We start from the raw sequence: 9,754 nt of genomic DNA, 5'->3' as shown, positions 1-9,754 counted from the left end.
TAAATGAAATGTGTGCTCTGCTCCCTAAAACGTTTGAACTAAACAAAACTAAAATAGGAGTAAGATAAAAATCGATATTGATCAGAAACCCTTTTTTAGATAGGTCGTTATATAGGTATTATTCTTACTAAGTATCAATGGTTAGTCACAAAAGAGTGCTATTGGATGAGATGTTTAAGAAGGAAGACATCTTCAACGCTGTAAACCATGAATTTTTAGCAATTTCCGCTATCAATCAAATTTCACACAGCATTAAACTCGCAATCGTTTTCTAAATTGTGTTGTATGTTCTTTGAAGAGAACAATCACGACATTCAATTTTTGCAGTACAGGAGGAGTAATCAAGGGAAGCAAGATTATAGGGGAAAACAAAAGAATGTAATCAAGGGACAAATACCAGACATGGAAAACAGACACACACAACAAAGAAAATAAAATAACTAAAAATAATACGTACAAAGCAACAAAATTAAATGAGAAACTCGGACTCATCCTGAAACGGCGAGGATGGACGAAATACACCTCCAGGGTAACCGTCCTCTGCTTTTTGGAGCTCTTCTATTAGAATATCGAAGATAAAACCGCTGCAAAAATTGTACGGTTTTCTTACGTTACTGTTGACCTATGCTGTTTTTATAAGTTTTCTATAAGTTTCATTTTCTGTGTTTTACTTCAATTCACTGTACATTCCACTGTGGCAATAAATACTGCATTTTTACTTATATTTTACAAATGATAGTGCCAAGATATAAATTGGAGAAAATATGTCGAATCACTTTTTCGCATTAGGCCAAACTTGTATTAAAATGCATTTATTGCACCGCGTCTTGACATATTTTGAATTATTGTTTTAACTACACGAATTTGCTTTTGTACGTACTTTGCGCTCAGAAATTAATTTTGTAGCTTTTGAAGGATCATGATATAGACACTAATATTCACCACATGAACTTTATTCGAAAAGTCAATGCCAATATATTCTAATAAAACATTATCAAACTACATTGAAAATATGACCATATATTTTTCCATCTGATCAATGATTTTCTCTAGACAAATCATGCTGATCAGATATATTAATTTAACGGATTTCTAGAAACCATATGATCTAAAAGGATTTCCATAAACAACAATACGATGGCACTGCACTGTCTCCCATCAGTATAAAAAGCAATTTTGAAATCAACAAAAACAAAATAGCAAATACACGTGTACCTATTTTCTGATTGTCATGTTTACCACTGTCAGAGTTTGTACTCATGTACCCTTTTTCCGTTTTGTCTTAATACTTCATCGAAATACAAAGAGTTCTCAATTACTTTCCTGCTTTTTGTTTTGTCGTCTTAGTACTGCATAACGGTTGAAAGATTTTAAACACCAATTTTAAAAGACGTTTTGCCAGGAACTTATGTCTACGTAATTAATGAAAACGTATAGATATGAAAATAATTATGATAATAGGTTTTGGTGCTGGTAAACGTGGACTTATCTTTGTGTTGTATTCCTGTTTGAACATATCAAAATATTTTATTTCAAACTAATCCTCCTACGTGTGTTATGTGAATGCTTGTCATTCATGTGCTTCACGCAAATGCCTTCGGGCTTTTCATAAAACGGTAATGCAATAATTCTGTACATCCTATGCATGCTGGGATGGTGTCTAAATTTGGTACGTTTTAATAGTTTTGTTTTGTTTTTGTTTCGTTTTTTTTTTCTTTTTTGTTTTGTTTTGTTACGTTTTTTGTTTTTGTTTCGTCCACTTGTTTTGTAATATTTGTTTGGATCATAGTAGTAATGTTTGCCTCATCTAATTAAAGCTGCATTAGCTGTCATTTTCGTAATTTTTTGTTTCTGTTGAAATATGCCTTAACTTGGAATTATTTCTACTAAATTGTACTTTTCCTGTATAATTCATTTGATATGCACAAAAATGCATTTAATACATGAAATAGGTGTCTATATATTTATTGTCCTGCAAGACAAAAAATCGACCTAGATAAATTCGTATGCATGATACTTCTGGTGACATTAATCCGCGCATGTGTTATAATGGTCGCTCCTTTGGTAACAAATATGATTGCAATGCCAATGTGGTTATTAAACGGCAAGGAAGACCGACGGACTTAAGCCGTAAAAGAAAAAAGTTCGAATATAACTCAAGGGTACTTTTGAAATTTAAGTATTGTGATATAATGTGGCTCAAATATTTTTATTTGAAAACTAATCAAGAAATAGATGAAATGAAATGAAAACAACAGACCTACTCACCTGTGTATCCTTTCTTTTCATCAAGATTAAAAGTATTTTTAACCCAGGTGTATATACTGTCGGCAATCTTTGGAAGTAATGGCGAAAAATAATCAGATCAGAACTATCGATTCTGTTTGATTAACAATTATCGACATTTATTGTTACAATTGCGTAACTGCAATCTTAATTAATTGAATCAGCAAAATTCAGAAGATCAAAACTGAACGTATTTGGCAGCTAATGCAGACATGAACCATTTTCAAATTCTTGAACATTATCTGACAGTACTGCACTATGATTTCCTTTACGCGCATTACATTTAGTAAACTTTCCTTTAAGACGACAAACCAACTTAATGTAAATAAGCTATTTTTTGTTTCCTTAAAAAGCCATATTATTCACAACAGTTGTCTTACTGATTTCATAATGAAATACGAATTTTTAACTTTTTCAGATGTGTCTTGTCAAAAATTAATGGTAAAGAATGAAACCTTCATAAGGAAGTACTGTAATGATCCAAATATATCATTTGTACGCTTATAAAACATAAGGAGGTAGTCCTTGGGTAAGGGACACAACCCTTAAAAATCATTGGATCGTTTGTATTCAGCATTTTACATCAATCTTAAGTAAGCATCTAATTAACTTGGATTGATTTTATTCTGCTTCAAACAAAAGCTTGAGAGGTTTTGGTGAAATTGAATATGATTCAAACATTTCACTGATTTCATTAGTTATGTCCCTTACTCTAGGTTTACCTCCTCAAATGTGATCAAATGCAGAGAAAACGTTATCAGCAAGATACCTTATTGTTAAAAAATACATTTTTGATATATGCACAATGTCTTTTGCTGATATAGGTTGTAATGTGACCATCAATATCAATGATCAGAATAATGAAATACGGAGCTAGAGTTCATGCTTAAATTCGGTTAATTTCACACCAAACCTTGGTCAACAAGCGATAAACAGATAGATAAATAAGTAAAGTTAGCGAATTTAATGGAACATCAAATGCCGCTGATTGCTATGACAGATGTCTGAAAAAGATGTTGACTTTATTTTCCAAATAATATATGATATCACAAATATCAATAGTTTGCCTCGGCCTCTGAAACAGAAACCAAGGAAAGCTTAAAATAGACATTCAACCCATTATGATTAATAGCTACAAACATTTTCATAGTAGTGACATGTTTATCCTCCAAGACACTGCTTTTATCGGGAATTTGGCATTTAACTGTTTTCAATGGTTTCGTAAACATATCGAAAATGTGACCTGTTTATTTACTTCAATAACCTAGGTACCATAAATTGAAAGCAAGGACAAACGCTAACCACGGAGAGTTTACATATGATGAACAACATCAAAACAAACATAATAAAGAAAATCATTGGAATGTTGTTAATAAGCAACTCAACTTTAATGGTAAATTTATTGTCATATAAGAAACGCACGTGAACAGCGGGAGTCATTCCCACTTAAGCCGCTTTAAGAATTTCATGAAGTTTTAATTACAAATCGTCATTACTCGTGAAATATACATTGATTGCCTTATTTAGAAGTACACTAGCGAAATTGGGTTCAAACGTATTATATATATATTCCAATCGTCTGTCCTCTTAGAGAAATGATAAAAATGATGATGATTAAGTTATGCAAACAATGCTTAGATGAAGTATTATCCTTGAATCTAATTTTTTGATGAAATAAAGAACAATCTGAACTCAAATACTGACAGCTTTCTTTACTTAACGAACGGACTCTCATTGTAGGATTAAACAGCTTATTTTTCGGTCATTTTAATCATTTTCGGTCGTTCATGCATGTATTATTCTAATCAAAAGATTCTTCATGCTTATAGCCATTTTTGATTAGTCGAGAACGCCTTTGCCAGATAGTTCATACTTGCATGAACTTTGCCAGGTCGTTCATACATGCATAAACGCTTGCAGTCAACTTGAAACCAATATGGCGGCCGTGTAGTCCAAAAGCTAAACGGCATAGTATAGCTGTAAGAATAGTTTATTACATCCACATTGAATTTACCGATACAGTTTGTTTACAGAGAGTAATTTTCAATCTAACTACAAGGAAATTCGCCCCAGAGTTATTTTGTCCATAACTAGATTCTGTAAATACTTCACCCGTCCAACACATTAAAAATATAATTCCCAAATGTCGGGATACAATCATAAGGATTATATAGTTATTTTCGGTCGTTAATGCACGTATGAACGGCCGTTAAGTGAGTTTGGGAGCTCCGAAATCCGTTTATACTTGCATGAACGACTGTTTAATTCTATAATGAACGGATCATCCGAACCCAAATGTTGAGCTCTTTCTTTTTTCGTTTAAATGCGTACGTTGTTCTGTTGTAGTATTTTTTGTAAAAAATTGAGGAAATGTCATGGAACGATTGAACAGAAAAATTACATTGGTTTTCTGGGTTCAGCTGACATCCTTTATCTTCTTTACTATAAAACAAAAATTAAAAAAAAATAATAGTACACAGAAACACAAATAAATTAAATGCCTTTAGTTGAAAGTAATGGAACATTCAAAGAATATGACTTGAACATCTTCATACTATAAAATTAAAGAAAAAGAATGAACACTAGTCTAATTTCAAACTTTTAGGCGATATGATATGTAATAACAGATAAAGAGGGCGGTTAAAAAGGAACAACGTAGCCTGCTGATGGATGTCACAAATGATTTAACAAAAATCATGTTTAACGTATTTACGTATTAAAATGCATAGCGAGTGAAATCAAGAGTTATCACATCAATTAAAATATACCCATTGAAAATCATATAAACAAAAAGTAAGAAAAAAAATAATTCAACCAACACAACGAATATCACACAGAAACAAACGTAAAACACCTTAACAGACTGATAAGTTTAAAAACTCCAACCGCCAAGCGCAGTATAAACTGGCAGTACAGATAAGCAGGGAAGGTTTCTTTTTTAGAATTAAATATTCTTCATACCAACACCGGATTATTTAGAAGAAGAAAGTATAACGATTGGAATAATACAGTAGTTTTCTCTTTGTAGTAACCAATATTATAATTGATTGGCTGTCAAGGCGTTCTCTTGTAAACAGGAAATACAGAAAATACACACCGTTCGTCCCATGTAGATGTGTTATCTATCACATGCAGTTATGGTGACTGAATATGACAATACAATATTACAGTAGTTAAATTCATCTGCTCATAAATACTATTACAGGAATAAATTTTGAGTAAGTGTTCATGGCATTGCAATCATTGCCATATATCCAATTAACTCAAATCTCAAATATACAGTGTCTTAGTTTTCCTCAATTTTGTTCGAATTAAAAGGCAATCATTTCTTCGTCTTTTTGTCTGTTATGGATGTATATCATAGCTTTTTGATATACTAGTGTCATGTAATTTAGGCTTCTTAACAATTTGTTTTCAGAAAGCGTTTGAATTATTGTTATAAGTAACTTTTTAGAATAAAGTTGCGCGTTTGTACAAAATATTGCCTTGATCAGTAAAGTGCTACTATAAATCAGATGCATTGTGGATACGGTTAGAGTTTTACATACCATAATGATCTATGTAGACACTTTAATCCAGCAAATTAAAATTATCATGATAACAAGTTACATATTTGTTTTTGTAAAGTTTAATGTGCAAAAGCAAAAATGTACTGTCAATATATGAACACAACCAAAATTAAGGGCAGTTTGGTCGATATTTCACATTATTTAGTTGTAAGCATCAGAACGCTTTACTCTTATCAACCCACTTTTTTCTTAAATAATTTCATATAATTTTCGCGATTTGCTGCGTCAAACATTTTGGGTTTGTGTAAATTACGAGGTTATGCATCTCGAACAAAAAGAAACTTACACTATGTGGTTTATTGCCTGGCGACAGCGACTGTAGCGAAAATCACCCCACGCAAATGTCCAAAATTTCCTATGTTTCCAGAAACTATCGATTTGTGTATCTTAAATTGTAAGGTCATATTGTGTGCTTCTTACATAAATATGAATTACATGTGTCATTTATAATATTTATTATAACCACTTTCCTGTAAAAGTACACATCAGAGGCGAAATAATAGCAATGTTTTAATAAATCTGACGTCAGTGCAGAAATGGCGTGAAACCATCCTTCCAACATTTAAATTACTATTCTCGCTAATGTTCAATTAGGAGAATGATGGATTGACCGGCTTTTTCTATTAATGTGATGCAACGTGACATTGTTCGTAATGAGCCCAATCGTTGAAATCCACGAAAATCAACACTGGTTTGTTAGTAGTAAAACCAAAGATTAATAATGACAACTGATTGTATTGGACGGTTTAGTTAAAATAACTGTGGTTTAACTTTTTGATGTACTCATTTTCCTCAATTCCTTGGTTAGTTTTGAACTACGATACAACAATCCAACGAGTAATAATAACCGTAGGGGAATGTTAGTTCAGCTAGATCGACTTCGATTCTAAATGTTAAAATTTTGCATCATTCAAGTTACACGGATATGTACAGAAGCCATATCGAGCGTTTGACATGTTATCATCCAATAACTGTATAATAAATCGGCAAAGTAATTGTTGATAGGCTCTAAATTGACTGAATTGGGGCTTATGCCAGTGTAACGGTAACAATAAGAGTGGTGTTTGGTATTCTCGGCATTTTACATCTACTTTCTATATCGGTTGTCGAAAAGGTGACGTTCGGTAAACTTGGTATTTTACCTCTTTCCGTTTACCATTGGAGTAGCAATTGCGCCTGAATATTTCATTAACAAAGGTTTGCCTCACTGGAACTTTTGTTCATTAATGAGGAAATAAAGGGAGACTTGATTCCCCAACTTCATTCCAAATAAGAATTATCGATCGTCTTTCAAATGTCAAATGAAAAACATACGCACGGCCATGTACACACCAAAAAAAAACAACAAATGCTTACGATGCTTTCATTTTAAAATTTTAAATATTTAATTGCTTTCGTGATATGTTTTTTTTTCTTGAATCGCTCACAAATTTGATGCTTTTCAAAACATTATTTCATTGAACCTCGAAATGTATCGAATCAAACGTCTTTCTTTCGCATTACCACGAAAAAAATGTAACCGCAGTATTACTAGAGATATCATATCCGTTTAAATAATGTTTTCCTTGGAAAGCTAATACGATTTTAAATTTAAAAAAAAGAATTTGTTTAGACAGTTTTCGCTGAATAACAAACATTCAGACCTGAACATGCAATAAATATAGTTTGCATTCTATCAATAGATTGAAGTATATTACTAACATGAATTTCCAATATATGCATGTATCGAAGATACGACAATCTCCTTTAGCTGTAAATACAAACGAAAAGATCCAACAAAAACGGGTTGAAAACAGCGCAACGTGATAACTACGTATCCATGGATATTAAAGTCAGAAATAGAAAAATGAACAGATATGACGAAACATATTGCAAGCCGTTGTGGAATTTATTCCCCATTTACTGATATCAATAAATATTTAATAACATGTTAATAGGTATTAAAAACATGTTAATAAAAGCAACAAATGCACCAGTGTATAACCCAAATACAAAATAATGAATACATTTAGATATCATCAAAAGGTCTTCAATATGCGTTTACAAATCTTTAAAGGCCCCGACAAAAGTGATAAATTCGACGGTAAGATGCGATTCTTCATGCCAACACCGGATTATTTAGAAAGAAAGTCCTAAAACAACTCCTAACCGTGACAAGGTGTATAAACTCTGCGGTGTGGTCACACTATTTTTGTAGGGCCTTAATCATTCCCCTCTAATATAAGGTAAAATGAATTGAAGACAGAAACGATAAAAAATCACTCAATAATACAACCATTGTTCTCCATTGTATAACTCAACATACAACATATAGACAAAATAAGATATTCGCTTAAATAACGCTAGTAGTTACTGAAGACAAAAATGATAATACCATAAAAAAATAACACCATTAGAATTAATCAGTCACTACAATTTCAGTGGATTGGATTTGGAGGAGTAAGGTCAAGAACTAAATAAGCAAAATTTGATGAAGTAAAACACTTAAAAAGAACTTTTATGTTGGGATTTAGGGGTCTAATATCTCTATTAGTAAAAATATACTTCCAAAAATGCACAATAATTTGAAAATCGCATCCTTTACGAAATAATGGAAATCTTATCTGGACCTTTCAAAGATTCAAAAATACAAAAATAGAACAGTAAAAATCAATTTTTGAATTATATTAATTACGTAAAAACGATTTATTTATAGTTCAAATATTTCGGTTAAACAGTTCAGCCGTCATATCCAGTTTTCAAAGTAATATGACGTGAAAATCCTTAATTGATGATGAAATGAAATTAAAGTGACATATATTGAATATTCAGGGTTGATAATCTAATTTATTGTTTGTTATCGAAAACTCAAGTTGTAGTAACAGGAAACAGGAAGTTGAGATAGCAAATACATAAATCAAAAAGCAAATGTCGCCATACATCGTAAACAGTGTCACTTCGTTAAACTCTTCTGATTATTTTATCTTTGGTTTTTTATTTAACCAGTTGTAGATTTCTGGTCTAATCAGCTTTCCGTGCTGAGACTGTTCGTAGCATTGTCATTTCATTTCTTTAATTTATTTTTCTTTTATTGAAACCTCAACAATTACGATTGTGCAAGGTATGAGAATCTTAGGTTTTTAGAAAATTTCAAACAACCATTAAAATAAAACATAAGGAACAGCTACGTAACAACATGCCACATTGACAAGTAATTCAATGCCTTCGGTTCGTTGTGTGAGGTATGGGTTAAAAAAACTCGATCATAGTAGTCACTAAAAGGGCTTAACAATCGGCGCAAACGTCCGTACATGTATGGGGTTTAAATACTCGATCATAATAGTCACTAAAATGGCTTAACAATCGGCGCAAACGTCCGTACATGTATGGGGATTAAATACTCGATCATAATAGTCACTAAAATGGCTGAACAATCGGTGCAAATGTCCGTCCATGTAAATTCTTATTTTTTGTTTTTCAGACTGTCTTTAACAATTTAAATGGTCTATATAAGCTTTTATTTCTGTTCCATTTGACATTAAATGAAAACTTTCAGTTGGTTTTTTCTATTTTTTTTTCTGTTTGACGTTATAAATTCGCTTCAAATTTAATTCATTTATCATAATGTAAGTCAACTCACGGTCTTTAAGCACATTTCTCTCAATTCAACTGGCTTGGATCATATTTATGCGTACAAGGTTATATATGTTGCGTTTTATCACTAAAACAGACCGTTATTAAAACACTCTGTTGGAAGACATGTTCCATCTCGACAGTATTCTCGACAGTAAATTAAATTGTATGTTAACGGAAACCATACATGACAGTAGTTTCGGTTATAAACAAAAATGTGTCTGAGTTTCCTTATAAAGACATGTAAGAAAAAAATGATTCATTTAACAAATGAAACAAGCAAGATA

Source organism: Perna viridis, chromosome 10 (genome assembly GCF_037379345.1).
Source record: "Perna viridis isolate PV_CMFRI_1.1 ecotype Kerala chromosome 10, ASM3737934v1, whole genome shotgun sequence".
Taxonomy (NCBI): domain Eukaryota; kingdom Metazoa; phylum Mollusca; class Bivalvia; order Mytilida; family Mytilidae; genus Perna; species Perna viridis.
The sequence above is the reverse complement of the archived record's forward strand: the minus strand, read 5'-3'. Positions refer to the sequence as shown.